Here is a 15928-nt window from a genome sequence, read left to right as displayed (position 1 = left end):
TTAATCCTTAATGACCCGCCCCACCAATAAAGTGAACATTTCTGGACCTGACCCAACCCAACGGGTCGGCCCGCGCATCACTAGTAAGGAATGATTTCTCCACTTCAGTCCAAAGTTGGTTCTGTATTAATTTCTGTACTGAGTCTCCAATGTGACTGTGTTCTGGATGAATTAGCACACTCAGTTCTGTGATAATATCATATTGTTGTAAAACAACAAATACCAACACATTCTGACCAGTCATGACTATTGTAACAGTAAGATGTCTAGCTGATGGCAGAGCTGTGTGGGAGAACTGATCTAATTAGCACCACTATGTAAGTAGCAGTCAATGTTTGTCAGACTGCTGTAGAATAACATTTTCTTCCAGCTCTGTCAGTCCTTCATGCTGTATGTTACATTATTCAGCTATTTGGTAAAATGTAGGCGTAAGGTGATCAGAAGCAACAGATGTCAAGCTGCACAACATGACACATTCCCACCTCTGGTGTAGTCAGAAAGTTAAAAGACGCAACAGAGTCGAAGCACTTCCTTGTTGCTCGTTTAACATGGAAGGTCAACAGTGGAAGAGAAGAAGTTAGCGTGGGAACTGGATAACTACTAAATTAAACTAGAATGATGGGTTCAAACCTATCTTTCTTTTGTGTTTTGTCGTTCTGAAGTGATTCCTGTGTGTCTCTCTTAAATTGTCCGCTAGATTGTGTCCAATAAGAAACTTCACAGACCGTTGATCTTAGCCAATGGGAAGCCAGCAGGCAAAGGATCCATTACGGTAAGACACTGTCTTTAAAAGGTTCTCTCTCTCTCTCTCTCTCTGTATACAACCTCTCTTTCTTCCTGCCTCTCATGTTGACACACACACACACACACACACACACACACACACACACACACACACACACACACACACACACTGTACCGTATCATCAGAGGTTGCTGTAGCTGTCCAAGTGGACGCAGTCGCTGTTGTTTACTATAATGGCATGTTTGCTGTTGTTGCTGTTGTTGATGATGATGATGACAGTGATGACGGAGATCTTACAGAGGCGGCTGCTGTTGCTGTGATGACTGCTATTGTTGCTGCTCCTCCTGCTGATGTTGAATGTTAATACCTGTATTTTTGTTGCAGCTAATGTTGTGCTGTAATATTATTTTAGATAACAGCTCAGGAGCTGTCTGACAACAGAATCATCACTTTGACCCTGAGTGGGCGTAAACTGGATAAGAAGGTAGGCACACACACACACACACACACACACACACACACACACACTCTCTGGATGCAAATGCAAGCACGCACACACACTCAGAGTGCATACTGCTTTAGGAGGCACAAGCAAAGCCCACACAGACAACATTTACTGTAGATGTTTTCACATCCTTCACCTTTGTCTGCTAACTAATGGGCTGTCAGGCGCACAGATAGTTGGAAATGAAAATCGTGCAATATATGTATTTATTTATAAGAGTTCATTTTCAATCATGGACCTATGGAGTAGCTGCTGCTGAAGAGAAGAATGACAGTGGGTCAGGAACAGCACGGCTTGAATTGTGATTTGAACTAATGCTGATGTGTGCCTGCTGCGCACCCTCTGGTTAAACTACCAGGGTACACACAAAGCGCAGTAATTGCTGGAACTCTTTTAATACAAATGTTAATTAAACAAAATAAAGACTTGCAATTTGATTTACTATAAACATTTGTAGTATTGTGTGTTGCTGTTTGGCTAAGGAGAGGAGAAATTAGGATAAAACAGGATTCTAGCCCCTTCAAAAAGACTTCACAACAAACTGTCTCCATTCTGTGCAGGACTTCTTCGGGAAGTCAGACCCCTACCTGGAGTTTCACAAACAGGGAGAAGACGGCAAATGGATGCTGGTGCACAGGACAGAGGTGAGTCATCGGTGGGGATTAAAAGCACCTACATCTGGGGGCGCTAGCGAACAGTGACGTGAGGACGTGTTTGTGCAGAACTCCTGACCGGAGCGAACTCTTTAAAAAAAATACTTTTATAAAACAACTTCAGGCAGACCATGGTTGCCTCTGATAACTGAATAACACCAGTGTATCATACTGAAAGCTTCATCTTTACATATTATACGACTAAACGACAAAATGCCTCGAGTAAATCGCCACAAGAAAGAGGCCGCTGCTAAAGCCTCGAACCCAGCTGAAACCACTTCCGCAAATGAGGAATCTTCATGTAGCCCTGTATAAAAATCATATAAATTACAGAGCATAAAATTTTTTTAACAGTATAATAACATGCTGTATTAAAAAAGTTCATAAATAGAGTTCATAATATTTAAAAATTGTTAAAATGTGTGCCGGTTAAAAGCATAAATATAATATGTAAAGTTTAATAAATAAGACTATTTACAGTTAAGAGACAAATTCATAAAAAGTTCTTTAAGTTCATTAAGTCTGTTAAAATATCTGTGATCCGAGAGAAAAGAAGAGAGGAAGAAGCCGTGTTTACATGTGTAATCTAACCTGTTACCTATCACATGTCAATCATTTCATTCCTGTTTTGCCTTTGGTTGTGTTAAAATTCACGAGCCAATCACAGTAAAGTCTCTGTGTAAGGAGCGGGATTAGTGGCGCAGGTTAGTGTGGGGAGTAGTGAGCAGCATGAGGAGAAAAACAGGCGCTATCGACCAGAGAGCTAAGAGAGGAGGCATCGTGGTGTGGGGAGCATTTGAGTTTTATCGTGGAGGTCGACTACTCGTGGTCCTGATATAAACTTCTGTGTGACCTGCAAGAGGTGAATATGATGTGTATGCCTGTATTTTGTGCTATATCTAACTGTTATAGTTTAAAGAAACTGGATGTGTAACGCGGTTAGCGACGTGCTAACTAGCGGTAGCATTCGGTGCTAATGTGCCTGTATATCGTAGCTGTAGCATTGTGATATTTCTGAAGCTAAAGCAAGCTAATGTTAATTCGACATGAGATAGTGTTTGATATTGTGGCTCAATTCGGATAATATGCTTTAAGGAGACGGACGTTGGAGAGAGAGACAGGTTTCCAACCGATGGCCCTGCTGTTCGGCCGTGTTCGGCCGTGTTCTGTCCTGCTGAGTACTAACATACATATGCACGTGCTTTTATTTTGTGCTCAGCTCTGAGTGAAGCGGCCATTATAGTTTTCAGGCCCCAGGCACACACACAAGCTTCAATAAACAGGCCTGCAACGGGTTAAAATCTCATTTAAAGTGTGTTTCATATGAATGTGTGTGGGCCCACAGGTAACATATTGAGTTTTGAGTTGGTGTAAATTAAAGAATACTGTTTTGAAGGTAATTTAAAGATTCTGAGAAGGATTAAATATTATTTATTTTAAATGATATAAAACAAAAGGTTTTCTTTTGAGAGGTAGTGTTTTGCTTGTAACAAAAGTATTAAAAAGGTACTGAAGGTATTTAACTAAAGAGTATCTAACAAAAAGGGTTTTTCTTTTTAAGTTAAAGAAAAGGTGTGACACCAAAAACAAACTGAACTTTATTTTGAAAATCTCTTTATGTACATTTGGGTAATTCTGTGCAATTTCATTATTTTATTTTGTACTAAAAATACATTCAACATATTTTATTTTGTGAATAAATACCTGTGAAGGGATTATTGCATTTAAAGAACAGTTGTGGTGGTCATTATTAAAATAGCAAACATTATTAAGGGTACACATTCTTAAAGTAACATAATAAAAAGTTGTATTTTTCCTACAACGAGCCCAGGCCCAGTCTCATTGTATTAACCACTCTAGCTTTATTTTTTAACTACATGGGACCTGGGTTACGTTCAGACGAGGAGACTACAGACCTATCTGCTGTCATGGCCACAATTGCAAGCAGTGAAAGCAGGATTTTGGCACCGATAGACTCAAGTACAGCTGACTTGAACACAAAGATAGACTCGCTCCTGTTCGCTCGCTACTATTGTAAACGAGGTCGCCATGTTAAAAACGGAAGTCACCTCACTCCACCAGAAAGTGGAAGAAATCGAGTGGGGGCAGCGCCGACTTAGTGCACATCTGGTCGGAATAAAAGAAGGTTTTTAATCATGTGAGGGACAGCGGCCCACTGCGAGTATTGCTAAACTACAGCAGGAGCTGTTGGGCCTTTACTTCATCCCAACCCTGGATGCAGCATATCGCGGCACCCGACATACTAATGAGGGAGGCCCTCTCAGAGTCATCGTGATCAGATTCCGCTACCTACGGGAACGAGATAAGGTCTTCCGTACAGCGGCCTGCTCGGCACCACTGACCCTGCACGGCAAGAGTGAGCATATTTCCAGAAGCCCAAGGACACTGTAAGTTGATTTAACCAACTGGACAATGGAGACTAGTTGTTGATAACGAACTGGTGAGTCCAATGTGAAAGAACTGAACACCAGGCTTTATTTTTCACCTATTTGCTTATTCACTTTCCTTTTTTACAATGCCCATAACAATGAGGCTCTCAGGTAATATTGACACTTTATATTTTATGGATGCTTAATGCCTGGTGTTTAAGCCACAAGACATAGACTCTATTCCTCTCTCTCCTATTTTATTCCTTTTTTTGTGTACGCATGCAGCCTATGTGGTTGTGTGTATACATATGCATACCATTTGAATATGGTGCCCTTATAATGTGTAATGTAAAAAAAATGTAAACACCATAATAGCTGTTGGTACTAGGATTAGCGCCACATGAATATAACATAATCCTTCTAAGTTGTTTTTATTTTATAGCTATTTATATTTTGCTAAATTTAAAACTTGAGACCCTCAGGGAATCTTGCCACTTGAATCCACTATGAATATTTGAAACTCAACGCCTGCTATATAGAGTGGCTTTTTCTTTTCTTAAGTACATCTGAGTGGGTATTTATAACATTTTGAGACTTTTAATTTCTATTAGACATACAGATATAGCAGAGGGATGTCTGTTAACATGAAGTACCTGGAGAATGATTTAAAGGAGAGGAGCTGGTCATACAGAGGTACCTTGGTTTCTGTTGTTGGCTACATGTATATCATTGTTATTCTAAGTTCAATCCAATTTGTACATATCATGGTTCCCGGTTAGGGCCTGTTAGGAGGATAGGTTAGATGGTTATCTGCAGCACAATGCTAGAAGAGATGTGTGTGATCTCGACAGGTTCAGTAGATCAGCATAGGGATTTAAGGCTCAGTTTTAGTTTTATAGTTAGACAGGGACTTTTTCTTGCTTTCTTATTTTTCTTATTTATCCAAAAAGCGCAATGTCTGATACACAAAAGTCAGGCTATATTAGTTTTTTGAGTTGGAACATAAAGGGAATCCATAATCCAGCGAAGCGAAGTAGGGTGTTTGCGCGTATGAAAACTAAGTGATGTTTTCTACACTGGCACGTTTTTCATTATTTTTTTTAATGCGTTCTGCGGAGAAGGGAGACTGGCATAGGTCACGGTTTGGAATGAAAGGGAGAAAACACGATAGAGTAACACGGCGGATATCGCTGATATTGCTCATATCACTCTGCCTACTTTTGTTTTTTGGTTTTTTTTGATGACGTAGTTAAGACGGCAGGCCTGTGTTGCTAAGGCGGGCGCCTTAGCTGCAAAGTGCTGCGGGAAACCCTGTCCACAGTTCACCACTCTTTTTCTAGGATCGACTTCTTCCTTGTAGATAGCAGAACTCTCCCGATGGTCAAGGATAGCCAGTATAATAGCATTGTCATTTCTGACCATGGCCTGGTACAGCTGGATATATGTTTACCAGAGTGCATCAGACCACACCGCACGTGGCGGTTTGACCCTCTATTGTTATCTAGGGACTCTATCTCCCAACAAATTGAGTTTTCAAATAGTTTTCTGGAATTCAATCACACACCTGATATGCCACTAACCACTGTGTGGGAGGCTCTCAAGGCCTATCTCAGGGGCCAGAAAATATCTTATACCGCACATGAGAGAAGGAAACGCAAACAACGCTTGAGCGACCTATCTTGCAGCATAGCAGAGGTGGACTGTAAATATGCTGACGCTCCAACGCCCAAGCTCTACAGAGAAAAATTACTGTTAAAAACTGAATTCGATAACCTCTCTATTAAACAGACTGAAGAGTTTATTTTTTAAATCAAAACAAAAATTTTATGAAAACGGGGAGAAGGCTGGTAAGCTTTTCGCCCACCAAATTCGACAGTCCGCAGCTGTAAGTACTATTCCTGAAATCCGAACAGAGCTGGGGGAGAAAACCACTAACCCTAATACAATAAATGATGAATTTAAACAATTCTATATGACCCTCTATAGGTCGGAGCCACCAGACGACCCGTCAGATATTACTACATTCTTAGAGGGGCTGACCATCCCAACGATAACCCCAGAGGACAGTTTACAGATAGATGGAGAGATTACAGCGGGCGAAGTAATGCAGGCAATTAAATCAATGCAAATTTGGCTTTGGATCATCATTCTTGACCTGGATCAAAATAATATATGATGCACCCACTGCAGCTGTGCGGACCAATAGCAATATTTCTGACTATTTCCCCCTTTACAGGTCTTGTAGACAGGGCTGCGGCCTCTCCCCATATCTGTTCGATCTAGCGGTCGAACCCCTCGCTATAGCCCTTAGAGCAGGATAGGGTATTACCAGTATCTCCGGTGGTCCATAAAGTGGCGCTATATGCGGATGACCTGCTTTTGTATATATCCAACCCGACAGTATCAATACCAAAACTTTTATTGATGCTAGAAAACTTGGCTACAACAGGCTACAAATTGAACTACTCAAAGAGCCTGCTTTTTCCAATTGACCGCACAAACAGAGATTATTCAAAATGTCCGTTCAATATAGAACGCGATATGTTTACATATCTAGGAATTAAAGTTACCCATGAGATGGAGAATTTGGAGAAACACAAGTTTAAGTCATTATTATAACAAACAAAACAAGATCTGGTCAACATTACCGACCTCATTAGCTGGTCGCATTAATATAGTTAAAATGACAGTCCTACCTAGATTTCTGTGTTTCAGATGATCCCCATGAAAACATTTAAACAGCTAGAAAGACTAATCTCTTTATTTATATGGAACAATTTTAATCCTAGGATGAAAAAAACGTACCTGGAGGTTCCTAAAGATGCTGCTGCATCTCCTTGGAAGTCTAAAATGAAGGGACCAACACTCAGTTTGTTTCTAAATACAAAGTATACAGACCTCCTAATGTCTGTACCCTACATGGTGAGGATTACACAGGACCTGTGTTTCAATACTACTTAAAATCATTCTCATGAGTTCATACTTCTACATCATTGGAGAGCAAAATTACCTGTGGTATGATGACTGCAAAGGAACTGCATTCGTCCACGTCAGCAGCCTGACGCAGCATCTCTTTGGAAGTCTAAAATGAAGGGACGAACACTCAATGAGAGTTTGTTTCTAATGTACAAAACTAACAGACCTCCTTACATGGTGAGGATTACACAGGAATGAAATATACATTGCAAAAAGTTATAAATCTAGATTTTAAAGTTTTAAGTTAACTTCTAAACAATTTCATAACAGGGATAAGTTAGGATCAAATTCTTATCTTTTGATTACACTGTTTTTTGGTCAACAGGACTGTGATCATGATCTCGTCCCTGAAGAAATGTCAAGTTTAGAAAAATGTGTCACATGTGGAGGACCCCTTTCACCTCTGAAATGGTCTGGTGTGATGTGTAAAGGTAATTTTTTGAGAAGGGAAGGGGGGTCCATCCATATCTTTTGAACATGATGCCCCAGGAACACTTTTTAAAAACGGTTCCATGTGTAACTCTGCTATATGTTCAAGATGAGCCATTTGCAGCTGCACTTACTTTTTAAGTACTTACCATGATATTATTAACTATCTTCCTTTTTTAATTCTTAATTTTCTGTCTAGTTTGCTACGAGTCCTGGCACAAAAAGTGTTATGTTAAGCACAAGGTGAACATCACTGAACCTCTGCCAGTGGTAAGTGTTTTAGTAGAATTATTCTCAGTGAAATGCTTTCCAAGTACACAAAATATAAATGTATTTTTTAATCATTATCAGGTCTGTGAAGAACAAAGTTCAAGTGAGGTGGCATCATCAGAAATGTGCCTGATTCCACAGCTGATTCAAACAGCTCATGGGACGGCATTGCACAGCCTTTAAAAAATCAGTCGCAGACATTTAGAATTAGAGTTTTGAGGTGTCCACCAGCAAGCCTGCTTCAAAAAAGAAAAGACACCACCAAGAAAGTTTTGTAGAGGAAGAGAGAGTCAGTTTCTGAAGCTGCAGAATCATTATCTGAAGATGCAATCAGCGCAAGTCAGCTTAAAGTATCAGGAGTTACTGCCAAAGTAGGAAATGCTGATGCTGAAGGCATAATTGTTGATGATAGCGCTGATGCTGGGGCTGAACAGGTCTCAAACACATCATCCTCTCTCAAAAATACATTTGTGGAAAATTGCAAAGTTTACACGTCACCTAAAACGTCACGAGAAAACACATGCAGATGTTGCTCAAGTTTTAAGTCTCCCCAAGAAGTCCAAACAGCGCGAGAAAATGCTTATAAAGCTACACAACAAGGGAAACCACATCCATAACGCAGAGGAGTTGAATCGCTAAAACTAAGACGCACAGCAAAGACAAAATACAATGCAAAAGACTATATTCACTGCATGTACTGCCAGGCATTATATCTCTGAAGAGATCTGTGGCAACATGTTAGAAAATGTTCTTCAGAACCAGTAGAAGCCAATTCAGAGATTGGAAGAAAAAAGGTCATGTCTTTGGCCTCTATAAATGAGTCAGCAAATATCCCCAGGTGTTTGGAAGATGTTAGCTGTCATGAAAGATGATGAGATAACTGCTACTGTGTGAAGTGACTTCTCTATTCTTCAGCTGGCCCTGTCATTTTTGGACAGGATCCCACCAAATATGACTATTTTCGCCAGACACTCAGAGAAAGTGGAAGACTTCTGCTTATGCTTCGCAAGGAATTCTCAATACATACTCTTGACGATGCTGTGAGACCTGCAAATTTTGATGTGGTGATCAAAGCTGTCAAGAAAGTGTCTGGTTACAATGACGAAAAGCACTGCTACCGTACTCCAAGCCTTGCATTAAAGTTGGGTCACTCACTGGAGAAAGTCAGTGACATTTTACATTGCAGAGCAGTGATGGCACAAGACAGTAACCTGATAAAGTCAACCCAGAGTTTCAAAACCCTCTATGCTACAAAGTGGACTGATCTCATCTCCCACACCGCTTTAACTACGCTGAATGAGCGCCACTTTAACAAGCCTTCCACTCTTCCTTTTACGGAAGATGTTCAGCGTCTTCATAGACATCTGGAGAAGACTACAGAACAAGCATTGAAGGACTTGAAAGACCACGGTTCACCAAAATCATATAGTGAACTTTTTAAAGCCACCATGGCAAATGTAATACTTTTTAACGGGAGAAGAGGGGGAGAAATTTCAAAGAGGACGCTGAATGGCTTTCTGGAGAGACACAAGTGCCCTGCACAAGGATGTCGCTTTTGGACTGACACAATTTGAACTTCACCTTTGTCAACACTTAAGTCGTGTTAAATTAAGGGGTAAAAGAAGGCCGGAAAGTTGCAGTGTTACTTTCACCAGACATGGTGAAGGCCATAACACACCTAATAGAGAAAAGAAAAGACTGGTGTTCTGGCAGAAAACCTGTTCCTGTTTGCCAGACCTCATTGTCCGACTCCCTTCAGAGGACAGGACTGTTTGAGGCTCTATGCGAGTGAATGTGGGGCTGAAAACCCTGAGCTCCTCAGGTCGACGCAATTACGCAAACATGTCACAACTTTGTCACAGATCTCGAACCTCAAGAATCATGAGTTAGACCAGGTTGCTGACTTCCTTGGCCACGATATTCGCGTTCATCGGGAGTATTAGCGACTTCCAGAGGCTACTACCCAGCTGGCCAAAATCTCCAAACTACTGCTTGCCATGGAGAAAGGGTCCCTCAGAAGCCTTCAAGGCAAAACACTTGAGGAGATGAAATCGAAGGTAATGCCATTTGAAGTAGTTTAATTTAAAAATTAGAACTGTTTCTAGCAAATGTGTTTTAGCAAAATGGAACACACATTGAATGTAGGCAATCTATAGCACTTGAATCTCATTATTCATCAAGGTAATATAATTTATTTTCTTAGATAACCTACAGTTGACCGATTCAAGTGCAGAGAGTGAGGTCGATGCTGAGAGAGAGGTCGATGAAGGAAATCTCTCATATCCACAGACTGGTAAGTAGTGTGATTTTTCTTGAATTTGTTTTATTTATGAAATCACATGACTAATGTTAAACTTTATTACAGATTCTGCAGAGATGAAAAGAATGACGAAACCTGTTGAGGAAGCTCCAGGCATGTATTTATTGTCACCAGATGGTTAGACTTTTAACAGTGTAACTACAAATTTCTCTAAGGCTAAGAGAAAATGTTCAGTTGTTTGATCTGACACTAACTCAGAATACATTGCCAGAGTGTCAGTGTGAAAGGTGCGTTGAAGGCTTTGGTAGGCTGACCACTGGATTTGACATACATGGGCCCTTCATATCTATCCATGTCACTTCAAAGGGAGGGGACCAGAGTGGTGGGCTGATCTACTACAGAATTTATTATTTGATGGAATGTCTCTTTGTTAGTTACCTGGTTTGCTCAGCTGGAGTGCTCTCTTTGCTCTCAACCTCGTTTTGCAGAAACTGGATGAGCTGGTCAACTTTCCACTCACTACTGGAATCTTATTTAAGCGCATAAGTCAGCTCCATGTCTTTTGGTATAAGCTGTAGTAGCACTGGACATAGCACGCATCCATATGTGTCACCATGAACTACAAGTCCAGGCTGCAAATCTGGATTTCACCTTACAAAAACTAAATTCATGGTTTAAAGGGTCCATTAGTTGCTTGACCCCAAAAAGGAACATCTTCTACTTCACAGTATTTGAGAAACCTACCTACAACAAATAAATGCTTACAGTGACAATTGTTTTTTTTTTTTTAAATCTTTTCTTTCTTCTTTTCAGCACAAAGTGAAAATGCAGATGGTAAGGGCAAAGAACCCAGCAGAAAACAAAAGAAGGAAAAAGAGCCCAGCAGAAAAAAGAAAATAATAAACAATCTGTTAAATGCTGCTACACATACACAGAAGTCACTAAACACCAAGTTACTTAAGCATGACAGCATAACTGAAGCGTGGTCAAAAGAAATTATCCACACCATCCAAAGGCAATATGGTGACCATTCTCATCTTTCTGCAGGACACTGTAATCCTACAACTCAGTTAGCCAATTATATCAACTGACTTAATTAGATAAAATACCATGTACATACCATGAAGAACTGTACCTTGTATTAAAATGATTTTTTTTCCTAAACTATCAATGTTCAGATGCTAGAAAATAGGTGTAATTTAGTTATCAGTGATGGGACAAATGTTTAAACTATTTTCTCTATGCCTATTTTAATCTGTTTCGTAATGCATTCACATAGTTAGCTTTTTCAAATTAGCAAAGCATCAAAAAAACTTTAATGAACAACCCAATGAGAATATATTTTTCGAATTCGACTATTAAGTTTGATTTAGTAACTGAGGGTTCTCAACCACTGGGCCTCAGCATCTTCTTCACGCTTAGACCACAATCCATCTGTCTGCCTGTCAGTCTGTCTATCTGCCTGTCTGTCTGGGTCAGTCTGTTCGTCTGTTTGCCTGTCTGCTTGTCTGTCTCAGTCATTTATCATGCCAGGGGGTAGATCCGAAAGAAGTGCACCTTTTGTGAGGCTGACATTCCAATCTAGGAAGCAGTAACAACAGTTGCACGGATATAGATTTAGTTCTGTATTATGGTAAAATTTCATCTTCATCAAAATTAATAGATTGCCATCCAGCATGAGAAGGTCGCAAATGTAATGTTTGTCTGATGTTTCTTTCTTCAGATTGGACTAAGTCACAAAATTGTGTAAAATGTCTGAATGTTTGATGGAGCCACAGTGCCACCTTTTGGTAAGATTCTGGTATAGCGTAAGGTATTTTCAAAACCGACTTTGTTTTATAATTGTGTAGTATTCCAAATAGTAAATGCCTGACACCTAATTGTTATAACAAGGATTAAGCTAGCACTATATGAAATATGTACAATCCATTAGTGTTGCTTCATATGCATGTTTGTGACATTTTAACTAGTTCTGCTTTTATTTTTACATCAAGTAATTTTGGTTATGTTGGGTTAAAACATGTAAACTATGTATTAAGTCATGGGGGGTTCTGTGAATGGTGAATTATGATTTTGAAACTTTAAAACACAACAGAAGTAAGTTAATAAGGTTACGAATATCAAAATATCGCTAAAGGAAGTGACGCGATTAGCCTTTCCGGATACACCTCCAGACTAAAACATATATATGATATAGACTCCGGTCTTCTTCCCTCCCTTACTTTTTACACTTCCAAAACTCTCTTCTTAAACATTCGTTATTTACTCTCGTTCTACTTTTAATTTCCGTACTTTACTTCGTTTGAGACACATGTTGAATTTTCCTCACGTAATAGTTTGCAGTGCTGAAGTACTTTTTAGTACTTTTATTTTGAAGGCTCAAGACACGAACAAAGTTAATTCTTTTTATACGTTTTTTTTTTTGTTTATATATATTGTCAAGTATTGTCGCCTTATTCACAGAAAGTGAATTTAGTTTAATTCTTGGATCCACTGACTACAGAGGATTCGCCAGGCCAGCGTTTCGTCCTACAGTTATTTTAGACAAGAAGTCCGATTAGTTCATAAACAAAGCCGAAGACCAACCACTCTGAGGAACTTTTCTTAAGACATTTATCATAAGCCAGAAGGACATCACAGTGGTTCACCGCTCAAGGAGACGTATAAACGTTTTAGCCGGACAAAGACATTATTCTTCAGACTATCTGCCTCCAACACACTCAAAGCGTCAAGCTGCACTGGGCCTTGGACTGAAGAGCTAATTGGTATCGGTGACGACACATTCTTCGACCTGTGATTCTGAACAGCAGCCGAGCAGTACCAGCCAGAGGAGAAAGATCCTGAAGTCCCTCCATCTCTACAAAAAGTAGGCTGAAACCCACATACATTGCCGGGGTCCCACACACTTCCCAAGAGTAGGTGTCTGTCTGTGAGCTTTGATTCCCATAGTTTAAGCTTAAGAGTTTTCCATTAGGGCCTCGTAGTTTTAAAAGTTACTCCCTTAATATTTTAAAGCTACTGCCGTATCGCAAAATCCACCATCGCTCCTGAATCACCCAATATTAATAATTCATTTACTGTCCACATATTCTGTTACTTGTTATTTGTTGACATTATCATTTCATGCTATTTACTCTTCATTAATTTAGTTAATAAACATATATAACCGTATGTCCTTGTCGGTGCAGTTTTGATTTGATGCGGGGAAATCGATGAATCGTGTAAAAGAAATCACTACTTCAGAAATGTGAGATTGAATATAGATTTTGAAATTTAATAAATTGATTTGAAATTGATTTGATTAGATCTGTGGAATAATTTCCTCCGGATTACTCCAGTAGCTAAACAACGGAGGTGGTGCCCCATTTACGAGTGTATTATTAATCATCAGTGATAAATTACTTTTCTAATTAAATAGTAGTGTAACTCCTACACTTCTCCATTTACTGCAGAGCAGAGGGACTGGGAGACCCACGTCAATGACCAAACACTCTAAATCACTGATGACTGTAGGACTACAGAATTATTTAACACTTATATTAACAAAATATATCACTTATTTCTGCTTTAAGTCATTTTTCCTGCTTCTTCTTGTCCCATGTTGGAGAACAAACATATCCTACCACCAGTAGTCTAATTGTTTTCACTGTTGCTTCAGTTGAAGTGACCCATATGTTTATGCATAATTGATTTACTTCAGAGTGTGTTTAAGACTTTGTTTTAATTGTGTTGTGTTGATGTGTGCTTGACTCATGTTTTAAAGGTTTAAGTTCATTGAAAAGACTCGACAAGTACCAGTAACAGACAAAAATCCCTTCTGTTTTCAGTGGTAAGGAGTGGGCCCATTCCTGGCAACCGAAGGATTTTCTTCAATGAATTAATTCATAGTTTTTAGTTTTTTTGTACTTTATATTGTTTGCTAATATAAGTGACATATTATTTGATGCATCATCTTATTTGAAAACACAATGTGATAGTGTTAGTCGATGAAAGGTAATAGCTAAAGAACATGAGGAAAATAACCATAAATGCAGCATGATTATACTTGCAATTTATCTTTTATTTATTTGCAATCACATCGCATTATTTCACTTGCTTAAGTGGATTACTTTAATGAATCAACTTCCGTTATTTCTTTCACCCAAATCATACAGTATACCGTATACTGTACTACAGTATGTTTACATTTTGTATACATCAAAGTGGACTACATATTTGTGGTAGATTATTTGTTTTAGCTTTTTAAAAATATATGTAATTTTTTTTATGTAACATTATGTGAATGTTGCTAATGATTATGTCATTGCTACATGCAAAGGGCCACTAGTTTCATCCACAGCAGTGGTACACTTCATTCAGGTTTGCCAATGTCTTTATACAGAGAACTAAATGTAAGTATCAGCATTTCTGAAAAGTGTACTTGTGTATTGACGGAATATACAGTACATACTGCTCTACGGAGTTGTAAAATTAGTAGCTTTTAATCCAATCCAATAATTATTTTCCTAATACATAACAAATTGTCTGACTGCCCTCAGTTTACTTATGTGCATTTGCCTCGATAAGCCCATCTTGATTTGTCCATCAGTATTTGGAGGTTAGGATACATTGATACGGTAGCATGATTGACTGTTCCCTGGCCTGAGAAAGGTCAGAGCAACTATCTACAGTGATCTGACCTCACCAACACAACCAAAGCAAGACTGAAACAAAAAGAAAAGAAAAAAGGCTTCTGGACACGAAAGAGTTTCTCAGGCTGAATACAACACATGACTCCAAGCCTGGAGAAAAGGAAGGTGAACAGAAAAATTTTGAGATATTGTAAAATATTAGGACAAAGTACACCTTTGATTTTAAGAACGTAACCATTGAGATTCAGTCATTTTTTTTTAGCTTCAGCTGTCATCGGGTTCATGTTTAGAGATATATCTATACGTGAAACTATACACACAGGTTTTAGGACGATGTCATCCGGACAATATAGGACCATTCTGGATGGTTTGAGGAGAGATTAAAGTTGCAGTGTCCTATGAAGTACTTTATATGTATCGCCCTCCGCACAACATGTTAGGCCTATGCTGACTTTTTTGATAAAAAGGTCCTATGATGGTCATTTTATAAGATATGTTTGCAAAACTTAAGCTGTACACAGAAATGTATTAGCACTACGTTATATTATAAATTGGATCATCCAGGATGATCCTGTCAGACTTGGGAAGGGGTTAAAGGGTCTATAAATAGCCATATTAAGTTAATGGGAAAATGCCAAAGGTGAAACAATCAGTAGTTTAAGGGGAAAATAAACTCGGAACTGGTCCACATTGAAAAGTATGACTGTGTATAATCCTATAATCGATATCTTAAATAAATCTGGCCTCAAAATACCCATTAAAAGATTCTGAGTGATTGTTTCCAGCTCGGCCCTTAAAGGGGACATATTATGCAAAACCAACTTTTTAATCATTTTATTATGTACATTTGGGACTCTGGAGGGCCTATTAGCAGGCAAAGTATGAAAAAAAATGACTCAGTCATGTTTTTGTGGGCTGCCTCAGTCAGAATATAGGAGAGCAATCACAAAGCTTCAGAAGTGTGTAGTTTGTGACGTCACATGCCCTGCCTGTTGCCACCCACCTCTCTTTACTTCCTGTTGACTATCGGAGCTCCGCCATTGCTACTATAAAAGGCAAGCTAGCGGAG

General features: G+C 39.1%; 3 long non-coding RNA genes across 3 annotated transcripts; all 3 read left to right on the top strand.

The window, feature by feature from the left end:
• Positions 1–677: 677 nt before the first annotated feature.
• LOC127353489 (uncharacterized) lies at positions 678–1896 on the top strand. Its single transcript, XR_007881297.1, has 3 exons — positions 678–772; positions 1158–1229; positions 1811–1896. It is a non-coding gene; the product is annotated as an uncharacterized LOC127353489 (long non-coding RNA).
• Positions 1897–2646: 750 nt separating this feature from the next.
• Positions 2647–8111, top strand: LOC127353498 (uncharacterized). The gene is made up of 4 exons (XR_007881308.1): positions 2647–2765; positions 7595–7700; positions 7898–7968; positions 8050–8111. It is a non-coding gene; the product is annotated as an uncharacterized LOC127353498 (long non-coding RNA).
• A 134-nt stretch (positions 8112–8245) lies between these two features.
• LOC127353492 (uncharacterized) lies at positions 8246–10978 on the top strand. Its single transcript, XR_007881301.1, has 3 exons — positions 8246–10025; positions 10172–10261; positions 10334–10978. It is a non-coding gene; the product is annotated as an uncharacterized LOC127353492 (long non-coding RNA).
• The last annotated feature ends 4950 nt before the right edge of the window (positions 10979–15928 follow it).

The sequence above is a fragment of the Dicentrarchus labrax genome, unplaced genomic scaffold, assembly GCF_905237075.1.
Source record: "Dicentrarchus labrax unplaced genomic scaffold, dlabrax2021, whole genome shotgun sequence".
In the NCBI taxonomy this organism is placed as follows: domain Eukaryota; kingdom Metazoa; phylum Chordata; class Actinopteri; family Moronidae; genus Dicentrarchus; species Dicentrarchus labrax.
This window is presented reverse-complemented; position numbering and strand designations above follow the sequence as displayed.